Consider the following 13,037-nt stretch of genomic DNA (forward strand, 5'->3'; position numbering starts at 1 on the left):
TCAAAGACTCGTCACTAAAAGGCCAATAAAAACATCAAGGGAGCCAAAAAAGGGGGGGGGGGGGTGAGAGGCGGGGAATCCCCCTAAGGGAAAGTGGCAATTAATTAGGAACTTTTAGACATCTGTCACTCTTTGTGACAACGCGTGAAACTAAGCTCAGGTGAGCTGGGACTGACAGCTGATTTTGACTGTGTTCCTTCTGTGTAGGGAGGGTGTTGGGGGGTAGGGAAGGAAAGGCTCCTATTGAAGGTTGTGTTTGTTTGTTTGTTTTTAATGAATATTTTCTTTTAAAGAAGGGGTGGGGGCAAAGCTTCAGCCTAAAATTTCCTTGATTGCCCATTTAAGATTTGCTCCTTGGTATGCTGAGATATGCACCCCTGGAATCACGCGTGGAGTTTGGAAAAGCTACGGTGTGTTCAGTCTCTCTGCTAAAACACAATACGTTCTTACATCTCCTGGCTTCTTGGTTCAAATCCGTTTGCTTGCTCCGTGGGGAGAGACTGCCCCCGGAGTAGTCTGCTTTTAATAAGCTTCCCAATCAGCTCTCGGGTGAAAAGCACTCTCCCTCCCTCGCCCAGCCATCCTCTCTCAGCCCGCCCATTCTCCATTTCCCTTCCGTTCCCTCCCTGTCAGGGTGTAATTGAGTCAAAGGCAGATCAGGTTCCCCGCCTTCCAGTCCAAAAATCCCGCCAAGGGAGCCCCAGAGCACAGGAAAATCCGAAGTGGAGAGAGAGAGAGGAAGAAAGAGACCAGTGAGTCATCGGTGCAGAGGAGGAGAGCAGCGGCCGCCTGGGCAGGAGCAGCTGCGAGCAGCCGCGAGCAGAGTACCTGGACTCCCAGCAGCAGCAAACCTCGCCCCTTGCAACAAAGGCAGCCTGAGCTCCAGACAGGACTTTTGCAGCTCCAAGTAAGTGAAAGGAAAATGTGATTTCTCCCGGGGCTCTTAAAGTTTGTTTTCACTTTCCTGATTGCTAGAGGCTTGAAGGTGCTGGGACTGGGAGGAGGCAGCCTGGTGTCCTTGCTGATGGGAGAAACGGTTTTAAAACTGACTTGCTACAGAGGTAACCTGGAGCATGTTTTTGGAAGGCTGACAGGTCAGGTTAAGTAGGGTGTGTTTCTGTTTACAGAAGGAAGGAAACCTTTTGTCATGGTAAGCATGTGTTTGGATGGGGCTCTAGCTGATGGCTGGAAGGCATGCTGGGATGGGCTGCCGAGTGCATCTTCGCTCTGCCTCAAACCTGGAGCTTGGGTAGGTGTGTCTGGCTCAGTAGAGACAAGGCAGGAAGGTAGCCCCTGCAAGCCGGTCAGATTTGCTCATTCTTTTTCTGCTTCTCTGACTGGCCCAGGGTTTCCAGATGCTGCCTCTTCCGTGGCGTCTTCAGGCTAAGTGTGGGGGTTCATCCTCCCCACTCACCCACCCCACCTACTGATGTGGACATCTACAACAGAGCAGGTGGCAATGCTGGTTCCACAGCTCCAGAAATGGTTAAGCCCAAAGTTTCGAAGGATGCACCACGAATCCCCATTGCTAATTCTATCATTGCCCCGAACAGAGGTGCTAGGACCCACAGAAAACTAAGATGTGCTTGTTACTTCAGGTGTAATTTACCAGTTTCCGAGTTGACTATTTTTTTTATAAGTTAACTGAATATTTTGTTAGAGGAATGTACTCAATTCTTTCCTAACTTCGTGTAAAGGGAATGAAACTTCCTGTCTTCATAACACACACACACACACACACACACACACACACACACACACACACACACACACACCAGAATACACACAGAATGTATACGGACTCTGTTGTTACCCTGACACCTGCTTTGTTGAGTTTGAGGAGACATAAAGATTGTAGGTGGTGAGTTGGGGGTCTGTGAGAGGGGGGAATGAACCTGAGGGAGTTTTAAGTTCTGTTATTTTTACTCTTTTAGCAGTTGAACTGTGATCTTGCATTATCAGGAGCTTGAGAAAGATAGATAGATAGTAGGGAAAATTGGAGAAAAGGGCCTGGAAGGAGAACCAGGAACCACCAAGAAGAGCTTTGGAATTAACAACATAATGGAACCACTTTTTGGTTACAGGCAAATGTGGAATTAATGCAGTGCACTCTGTCATTTCAATCAGCTAGGAATGAATTGATTCGGATGAATATTGGGAGGTAGTGGGAACGAGACAAACAGGAAGGCACAAATATCAAAAATCATGTTTATGTTTTCCATCCGCAGCTTGTTCCTTTCTGAGTTAATTATGTCCTGTAGTGACTAGCTCACAAAAGCAGCGGAAGAGCCGATACAGTCAGGAGAATGAGTTGAGGTGTGACCTCTCTCTGCCCTGGGACATGCGTGATTTCAGAGTGTCCATACTTAAACTTTCTGTTTTTCATTAGATGCATTTTTAAAAAAATGTACCTTATTGCTAAAATTACCTAACGCTGTCTTTCTGCGTCTTTAGTGACTTCTGCACTTCTACAGTCTCTAATTGTGTACTTTGAATCTGTGTGTGTGTGGGGGGGTGGGGCAGGGGGCGATAGTTTTCCTCCTGCTTGGAGAGCCCTGTTAGGACACTTTGGTGAGAGCACTCTAAGATGTATCCTCCTCAAGTTGAGCAGCTGCTAGTGCACTTGTGAAGACAAACACATCACGTCCTCAGAGCTAAATGATAGAAAGCTGCAGGCATAGAACATCTTAATTGTCTTTGTGTTATAGAAAATAAAAAATAATAAAACATAGGTAACCCTGCATAATGTAACATATTATATACTATTTTACTTTATTCCCAGATTTCTTTCCAAATAGTTTGGTACAACAAAGATGCTACTTTTTTGCAAGTTTTCAGATGCCTTATCTGGTGTTTGCAAAACGCAAGATGTAGCAACACTGTATATTTTTATGAAAATTTTTATTATCATTACTCCAATAAAGCCAATAACCTCATTTGAGTTTTTATGGACGTTCATCAGTTAAGATAGCATGGCAGAATTAAGATCTCCAAGTAGTTTCACAATTGCTTTAACAAAATCAAATTTAGGAATACGATTATTTAAGTGTGAATGTTTTATTTCCCTTTGAGGATATTCATAGTTTTCCATTTAAATGACATTTTACCTGAATTCTGATGTTTTTCTTATTTGTGATGTTGTGGTTTTATTACTATTCAAAAACTTCGCAAAAACTTGTCTTTTTCAAAAAATGATCTAATTAACAGTAGATCAAGGAGAAATCAGGATTCAGAATCTAATTTACAGTTTTCTAGCCACTTATGCCTTTTGATATGGTATCAAAATGATAAAGTATATTGTACTTCTTTCCTGAACGTCATACCCAGTTTCAAATAAATAAGTAAATAATTAAGTAAACAAACAAACAAATAAAATAAAATAAAATAAACCTAGAGACCTCCCAGTGACCTGAGAGCAAAAGAGTCCAACCCTTGGGTGTGCAGCTCAGGTTCAGGTCTGCTGCGTCCTGAAGCATCAGGCAACGGAGAGCTGCCCCTGTATGGCTTTGGTGGTCATGCTGGGTTGCACATCCCTGTCAGAGTGAAGCAAGAAGAGCCTTGTCTCCTCTTGGTACAGGGTTGTGCCATTGCCCCAGGAGGGGAGAGAGAGAACATTTAAATATAGGCCTTCTTTTTATGAGCTGGGTGGGTCTGCTTTTTGTCAATTGGCTTGTGGAATTTGGGCTGTGGTCTCACTTTGTAAAGCTGTTCCCCATTGTTGATATTTATGGCCCATTCAAGTTTCCACCATAAGGCTGTTTTTCCATCTGCCTTGAGCCAGCCATTAGGGTGGCACAGTTTTACACAGTGTCATTACAATCTTTCCAGATTGTAAGATGCAACAAGCCTTTTTTTATCCTCCTCTATTTTAGCATTTATCAAATAAGAAGTTAAGGATTTTTCAGCTTGAAAGGGTGACTATGATGATATGTGTTATATTCTGGATTAACCTACAAGGATCCCATTCATCTAAGCCCCCATTGCTTAAGGGTAGACAAAGAATGCAGTCTGTCCTTGAGCTATTTTGAGAAGTAAAATTTAGTTTCTTCTATTTCATTTTCAGAGTCATTTCTTCATAATGGCATTTCCAACTGACATAAAAAATCTGTCATTGTGTTTTCTGAAAGCAGAATTCTTAGTTTTTTCAGCAACTTTATGCTTAGTATAAAAGCAACAGCAAAATCTGTTGTTATATGGTATTTTTAACAAAAGACAGCATCTTAATTGGTAATTGGATTCTTAATTCTGAGATGTTCTCTTAGCCATCACTAAAATACCATCTAAAAACACAACTAAAATATCATCTAAAATACCACACTGTGTCTCCAAACTTGTGTTCCTATTTTTGCCAACTTTTATAATTTAATGCTTCCCCCACTTCGCCTTCGTTTCTTCCTTTTGTTAAATCTGGTTGCTGAAATTTCCTCTTACGGACTTCCGATGCCTTGCTCATTCTCTCCTCGTGTTTGTGATGGCGTATGACCCGTAATGTGTGTGTACAACAGGAATGTCTGCCCACATCTTGGAATTCATGGAAGGTTGGATGTAAGCTAGCTGACATATTTGATATTCTTCTGACCTGGTTCACTCAGATCTGTTTTCAGCACCAATGTACCCTCTGCAGACTCAACTGGAGCTTATCTTTTTTGATTCAGACCCGTGCTAAAGTCACCTTGCACTTTTAACACTGCAGTAAGTATCAACTTACTTTACTCAGCCTCCAACTTCTACAGAATGACAATTATTGCTAACGTCTCCCTGCCACATCGTCCCAGATCCTAGCCCCTCAATACACGTTGTATTGCTGCTGCGGCCAGTCAGCGTAATAGTGTTTATTTCAGTATCTCGAGTACCTTAAACTGTGCTGCACGTGACAAAATCATATTGAAGAAATATAACACTGTTTCTTTTCTCTAGGAGTTTCACAATCTGAAACACTTCGTGAAGTGGTGCTGACTTGTGAAATTCTTTATCAGAAATTTATTTGAAACAGATCTCCAAAAATCCTAAGTTCTATCAAAACTCCACCTATCTCTAGAGAAAGATGTTTAATGAAATGTCATAACTATTGTCATTACACCGATGGCCTTGAATTTCTGCCTTTCACTTACCACACGGTTGTGCACTATCTTTTACTAGAAACATTAACACACTGTTGCCTCACTGTTTTCCAGCTTTTTCTTACCTTCCCCCCTTAACTTCCACATGTGGACATTCATTCCCCAAAATTCAATGTATCTCTCTCTCTCGTCTTGATTGTTTGAGTGCCAGCTGCCACTTCTATTGAGAAAAACTTTCAAATCTTTGCATTTTCTCAACTGAACTATAGACTCACATTTTTAAAAAGTTTTCCCTCAAATGACTGTGAAAACAGAGGTATAATCCTATGTGTGGGAGGAGTCTGAAATAAAAGGTTTTCTGTTATATAGTTTATCTTGCTCTGTGGGCATTGATTATACTATTTTTATCTGTCAGGTTGCATGATAGAGGATACAAGATAAGTAATATGCCTTTAAGTAACTTATGCTCTACTCAGTGTGTATGTAAATAAGATTAAAACACTGATTACTATAGCACAAAGTATGCACATGCACAATTTTTATCCTAAGCAGTTTTAGTAACAAAGGAATCTCATTTTCATGAGGAAAAACAAAACAGAGCTGAAGAAAGGCTGATTGGTATTCAAAGTTTATTTCAAAGCATGGCCATCTTTTTGTTGCTTTAGTGTCATTTATTCTGGAAGAGAAATTGGACTCTCAAGTTCTTTGTGTTTTCATTTCACCTATTCCACGGAGAAGAAAAACATATTATTAGAAGTGTCATCTTACGAATTTCATGTGAATTTACTTAGAATGAATATTTGGTTTTAAAGGCATGCCACCTCACTATGAATGTCCCTTCTGTGAGAATTTATCCAAAATGTGAGAAGACTGTCCTATAATGAAAAGGTACAACTGGAGGGAAAGAAAAGCCTTCTCCTCCAGCTGCCTCCGTCCTCCAGTTTTCTTGTGAGCCCCCACACCTCTAATGGCAGGGACTCACTCTCATTCATGTCAAGAAATCCTGATTACCCAGCACAGGGCTATTAAAGACAACCCATAAATGCCTAACCAATGAATGGGACAACTAGTAGAGGACCCTGGATCCCACTCATTGTTCTAGCCCTGTAAGAGACAGCCAACTCGGCTGTCTTTTATACCATAGTCCTTTACTTTACTAAGTGAAAGTGGGTGCCAGTTTTCTGTTGAACTCTAAGCAGCTGTATGGAGGATAGCCCAAAGGGCTTGGGACCCTTTAGCTGCGTGGGAGACCCGGCGGAGGATTCTGGCTCCTGACTTCGGATCTGCTAAGCTCTGGCTGTTACAGCCACTTGGAGAGTGAACCAGTAGTTGGAAAAACTTTCTCTCTGTCACCCCTTCTCTCTGCAGATCTGCCTTTTCAACAAAAATAAATAAATCTTTTTAAAAAGAGAGAGAGAAAAGAAATTCAAACATCTCTTTTCTTAACTTCAAAGCCTCTGCAACTTTGCTTTGTTTATGTTCTTCATTCCAAATCTAAATCAGACCCACTCAGTCTCTGGAATATCTTCCCAGTCACACTTACTTAAAATCTGTCATAATTTCTGGTGCAAGTCTACCCCACCATGTGGAGTGAAACCACACTTTTAATATAACAAACTTCTTGCTCAGGGCAGCAAGACCGATCACCTCCACCACAACTCCACTGGAGTGTGAGAGCTTGGCTTTGTAAGCATGCACATATTTTTTTTTCTCATCATATTTTCAGAACTCTGCACAGTCAGACTGAGCAGTGCTATTTTCAAATAGAAACCAAAACTCAGGCTTTGAGGTGTAAAGCTGGCCCCATTCAATGACATACAGGTCTTTAAAAAAAAAGTCATAAAATGTTCATTTATAGTATTGTTTTTCACGAATGAGCTATAATGCCATTTTTTTTTTCAGCTAGTACATTGCATTGATTTGATTTCCTGGTGACCCCCTCAAATCCCAGGCATGTACAATAAGAGGTCGAATACCTTAATGCAGAGGTTCCCTGTCTTCAGTGTTTGTTAGGTAAAACTAAAATCACGTCTGGACATCCCAATGGCCAAGGCTCATGTTCAGAGTCCCTCTTTCAAGTGGTGGCATCTGAGAACGTGGTCCAATGACAAGACTCTGAATACAGGTATCTGTGAGAAGCACCAGCCCCAGTTGTTCTGTATCAGCTCTAAGACAAAGACACAGCTATGATTCCTACTAGATGTGTGACCTTGAGTGAATTTCCTGGTCTCCATGACTTGTTTTCATTCCTGTATCTGTACTGTGGGACACTAGCACTAACCTTCCAGGATCAACATGGGACTATGGATTGAGCAAACTAATGTGCGGCACTGAACACAACCTGAAGATGATGGAGGTGACTGTAGTGGGGCAGTGTTAGAGGAAAGTGCCCCTGGACACCCTGACTCGCTCCTGTTATTTCTCACACCCAATGCAGGTCTCAAACACACAAGCAGAAACCCAGGTAAAAATGCTCCGTAACTTCAAAGGTCTTTCTTCTTCACACTCTCAGACCATTCTCTCTAGATGAGAACCATTTTCTTCTTAACAAAACAAACAAGCAAAACCAGAGAAAATGTGATGATGCTGAAGTCTGGAGATGGGATTGGGGACACAGTTGACAGGTGAAAGCTTCAAATCACGCTGTTTGACCTTAATCTTTCCTGCAAGGTCTTGGTGAGGTTCTTGGTCACACTCATCACCCTGTTGAGGGAGACTTTAGTCTAGAGGAAGGAGGTGAAGTCTGAATTCAGAAGCCAGCATTTCGCCACACTTGTGCCTACTGTTCCACAAAAGCTATTAAATATGCCACTGGATCTTTTGGAACCTTAGGTTTTTTTTTTTTTTCCTTGTAAGCTGAAAATGCTGATGGGGTATCAGGATTACCCACCTCTCAGGTTGATGATAAAGTTAAATGGTTAACACTGTACCATTTATGTACGGTGAAGGATTACACCAAATACAGACTCTGTCTTGCAGTAAGTTCCTTAATTCTGCTGCTGTCACTGTCATTTTCTCAGGACACCTAGGCACTGCCAAAGATGACAAAAGGTGTGTTTGCCTGATGAAATGAGGAGGAGAAAAGATGTGTGATAGGAACAAAGCAAGGAAAATCTGAGTCATGGAGAAAAAATAAACAGTGAGAAGAAGTTTCTAAATATGGCTACACTAAAGCAGTCATGTTTTCTTTTACTAAATATTGTGTTCTAGTTCCTTCTCAGAGCTTTAAAGGGAACACTTAACATCTTGCAGTCCATTAGTCTTGTTAAGTTGAGATCTTCCCAATTGGCTGGCAACACTTTGTTTATAGAATAGCTGAGTTTGTCACATTAATGTTCCTACCTGTCACCCAGAATCTTGAGAAAATGCAGATTGAGTAGGTTTCCAGTGCCCTTCAGCAGTTTGTATTTCTAGCAAGCTTCCAGGCACAGCATGGTCTGACCTGGGCCCTCACTGTGAATAGCAAACCGCTGTCGTTCAACAACCTAGAAAGAACAGGGTGTAAGGGAACCAGAGCTCTCCACTCACGTATTGTAACTTACTTTGAGCCATGAGAATCATCAGCAATACCGCTGCGATGTGCAGAAGCTCATCACACATCTTCACGACCAAGGAATGTGTACACTGTCGGGTTGTTGATAAAATGAAATTGCTCACACCTCCTGATATTGACTCCCTCCACCGTGCACTCAAGAGTCAGCTGTGCTTTGGGTCTCCTTACCAGTGCATTTGCTGTGGCCTTATCCTGGAGATCGCGTTAGGGATCCAAATGTTGCCATCTAAACTGACCTGAAAAATTAGTGAAAATGCTTAGGATCCTTTGTCAGTATGAACGGAATACGCTGCAATGTGCTTTCCTGGTGTTTTGGTGTTCTCCTCCTGAAGGTTTTAACACGTGTTTACTCTATTTGACTATTCCCTCTCATATTTTTATGGAACTAAGAGTGATTATTGTCCATTTTGTGACTTTTTTTTAAATGACCTGGGCTGTCTACAGAAAGAACCAGGATGTTTTTATTGTTTTGACTCAGGGCTAGATTTAATCAACAAATTATCTTGGCGATCATCTTAGACAACAAAGGAAATCCTCACTCAGGCTAAAATACATGCAAACCGGGCAAAACGTTTGAGCAACGCGTTCAGAGTAGCCTCCTTGACTTGCTATGAATGTGGGTTCTTCTGGTCATAGACATAGGATCCATGTTCCAAGCAATCAAATCATCTCTAATCTTTTAACATAATGTGGTCTTTATTTGTGAACACTAGGCAGGCAGAGGGGCACTGGGCATTCCTTTCCAGCCTCTTGTTTATTACATACATTTTGCTGTTGAATTGTCTCTTTGGGAATACATGGAATCTCTTAAAACAGATCAATCCATATGAAATTTATGGGCTGGCTGGTTAATTTTAACCATGTGTAAGTCATTTAAGGGATTTTTGTTATTACACTTTTTATTATGAAGACAAATACACATAAAGAAGCATGTTACTGCTTCCCATTAGAAAAGTATGTGTAAGTAGTACTAAGAGTTTATATTGCAAAAAAAAATTTTTTAATAATCCTCACAATAGGTACAATGTCTATTAAGACTCTAATAATTAAAAAAAATATATATTTTTTTGAAAGTTAGGGAAAGAGGAGGAATGCTCCATCTGCTTGTTTATTCCTCAGATGGCGTCAGAAGCCCGAAGCTTCATCCGGATCTTCTGGATGTCAGTGTGGGTGTCAGGGGCCTAAACAGGTGGGCCATCTTCTGCTGCTTTGTTCAGGTCATTAAAAGGAAACTGAATTAGCAGGTGGAACAGCCAGGGCTCAAGCAGGTGCTCATACAAGAGGATGACAGTGTCACAGTGGCTTTATTTGCTACACCACAATACCAGCACCACTCTTATACTGTTCGTTCTTCTGGTGTAAGTGTTAAAAAGAGTTATATGCATAGCTATGTGCCCTTTTAATACACATTGTAATTTACGCATGCAATATTTTTAATGTTTATTTCCATGACGACATGTGGATTTGTTTCTACCAAATGAGCCAGGAAGACAGAAATCCAATTTATCTAGTTTGATATGAACAAATTTGGAGCTAAAAAATCAAATTATTTAATGTTGTCAATTTTTGTAAAAAACAGACAAATGCAAACATCACATGAGGAAAACTAAACAAAAATCTATCCCACCGAAGGATGTCCTGTTTAGATAGGAACAGCTAATCTGAGGAAGCCGTGGGTGCCAGATACAGGTCAAGCTGAGGAAACATTGAGTCCTTTCATATCCTGGGGATTGATCCATATATCCGGAAGAGCAAGTCTCTCCAGGAAGCCACAGCTGCCTGGTTCCCCCTAGGTCCCTTCTATCCCTTGAGCTGCTCCCAGGAACTTGGGGAACATCTGAGCTGTTTGGGGCTCAGGGCGCTGCAGGTGGGTAAGCTGCATGATCAGCGTGCCTCTTTGATGCATGGTGCTTTGGGGCTTGGCACCCTTTGGGGAGTTAGTTATTTGCTCTGTTATTATTTACAATTAGTGTACAGTTGGCTCTAGTTGAAAGTGAGTCAGATCAAATTTGGGTTTAACGTCCGCTTTCTTGATCATAGAGGAAGGGTAAGGGCCAAATGCTTTTATGGCTTATGCGAGTATTGGGATGTCACTGACCTTCGCCTGGAGTGTTTTTAAAGACTTTTTTAAATAGTGGATTTAGTCTGATGGTTAGGGAATCACAGATCTTGTTTCTGATATGTGATATCTGCAATTTGAAAATATTTTTCAAGGATGTCATAAATGAATTTACTTTGGAGAAGTAGATCAAAGGCACTTCAGCAGGAATAAGTGGTTAGACATGAATTTCTCCCAATTTCTCTCTAAACAGATTCACATTTCTTAAATGCAACCTCTCTCTGTGGGCCTCTCATGTCTCAGGCAATGATGTTCTCTTTCAAGAGGCCAAATGGCAGCCATTCACTTCAAAGGCAGCAGAACCAAGAACACGAAAGGAATTGAACTGAGCTTGAAACTAAGACTATAAAAAAAAAAAACTTAAGGAATTTGATAGCTCAGCCATGCTCAAAGAGAGATTCAGACCCCTACATTGAAAATTTTGGTAGATAATATTGACACTTTCTTCACCATGAATGAGTTATTGGAAAATGCCTTAGGTCCTTCAGGACCTTGGGGCTGTGGTGGTGTTCCTTAGTCAGCTCTGGGGGGCGTTTGCCTTGATTGCTTTCTAAATCCGGTCAGCCTTCTCTTATCAGAAAATTGTCAGAAAACCAATCCACGGCTCTAGAACAAACTGTTATGGACCTGCTCTCCAGCATTCTAGTGCAAACCCCTTTGGGACCTGCTCTCCTCAGTGACCTCATCTGAGGACAAAACATGCTCATCTGTTCCAGTGCAGAGGTTTCGTTTGAAGTAGGACCCAAGAAATCTTGGATGTCAGGTCCCCTGTTGAATAATCGGGTCCCTGGAGCCAACTCTTTGTAAAACTGCCCCGTCTCTAAGCCTTTGTTTCCGTCCACTGGGGCGAGCATCCTGAAGCAAGAAGAGATTGAAGGGCTGGTTTTCTGGACTGGAGCAGAAGATGGTCCCTTCTCCCTGAGGCCTGTTATCTTGCCGGGTTGATTTTCATCCCTGATCACTGCTTAGCCACTATATGCACAATCGTAAATATCCAACTTCATTTCATTAAAGTAGAATCTTGGATATTTGCATTAAAATGTCCAATTTTGTTTTGAAGAACAAAGAGTATTTTCTTCTAACCTCCAACCAAGCCCTTCTTTACCTAAATTCCAAGTTCACACTGAGATACAGTCAAGTGTCTCATCATCTATTAGAATTTGAGCAACAAAAGATGGAAATGAGGACATAACAGGAGAAGGTGTAACTTGTCTTCTGCAGGTAATCTGAATATTTTCTCAGTAAGAAAGAGCAGTCTAAATATTAGAGGATGTTTTTATCAAATGAAAATTAACTTCATTGCTCATCTAACGTGACATGGAATTGCTTAGCTCTGATCTTCGTGGTGGTTAAGCAAAGCCACATTTTGCTCCTTAACAAAGTAAAAATATTCATATATGTTACACCTCATAATGCCACAGTCAGATCGGATGTCTTAGACCTTCAAAGGTCAGGACTGTCTCCTTTGAAGAGGAACAATGTGTAGCAGAATAGTATAGATCAATTAGAAAGGCTTTAAGAAGCATGTTGCAAAATTCCTATGCAGGTTTAAGACTCTTTTTTCCCCTTTCTGTTGCAAAACGTATTTGGAATCGGCCAGCTGGACTCAGTTCAGACAATCTTAATTTTGTTGGTAACATCTGAAGCATTGTAGTTAGGAGCCAGCAGAACACACCCCTTCTCTCCATCATTGTTGGTTACGAGGATGCCCTTGACTCGCATAAATGTTATAGACTTTCTTCGCAAACTGATCTGATGCTAATTGCCTTGACCTTTGCCATGAATGTGAGTGTGTGATTGTCTTGTATATTCTTTATGGTGGAATCAGTGGTCCGAGGGGATTTGATGATTGCATGGCAGTCAAGCTTTATCTTCCTGGGGGCATTTTTCTAAGGATATCTGGGCTACCTCCAGAGGTCTAGTATTTTGGGTCTCTGGAACATGGGTGGTGTGTGTGTGTGTGTGTGAGAGAGAGAGAGAGAAGAGAGAGAGAGATTGATTGTGGATACCTTTCAACACTGACTTCTTGCCCTTTAAAACCTTTGCCTTGATTTTTCCCTTTTTCCCTTTGGGATGTAGAGCAATTTCCTTCTTTACCTCCTGCACTTTCTTAGAGGAAAGGCAGGACTGTAGGCTGAATCTACATCAGCTGCCCATCATATTCCTCACTGAATATTCTCTGTTCCTCATTTCAGTAAAGGCTATATTTACTCTTCTGTCTAGTTTCTCCTTCTCTATCCTCTCACCTCTAGGCCGACACCCTGATTAGGGCATATAGTCACTGGCTGCCCTAGCCAAAAATGAT

The 13,037-nt window shown here is 41.3% G+C and overlaps 1 protein-coding gene across 1 annotated transcript in view; it reads left to right on the forward strand.

Moving 5' to 3' along the window:
* The first annotated feature begins 515 nt into the window (after positions 1 to 515).
* PTN (pleiotrophin) overlaps positions 516 to 13,037 on the forward strand; it is a 77,312-nt gene continuing 64,790 nt past the window's right edge. The window contains exon 1 of the mRNA XM_041002125.1: positions 516 to 907. The gene's annotated coding sequence lies outside the window, so the exon portion shown is untranslated. The remainder of the gene's footprint in view (positions 908 to 13,037) is intronic.

Source organism: Ochotona curzoniae, unplaced genomic scaffold, assembly GCF_017591425.1.
Source record: "Ochotona curzoniae isolate NIBS_2020 unplaced genomic scaffold, NIBS_Ocur_1.0 scaffold_2476, whole genome shotgun sequence".
Taxonomy (NCBI): Eukaryota; Metazoa; Chordata; class Mammalia; order Lagomorpha; family Ochotonidae; genus Ochotona; species Ochotona curzoniae.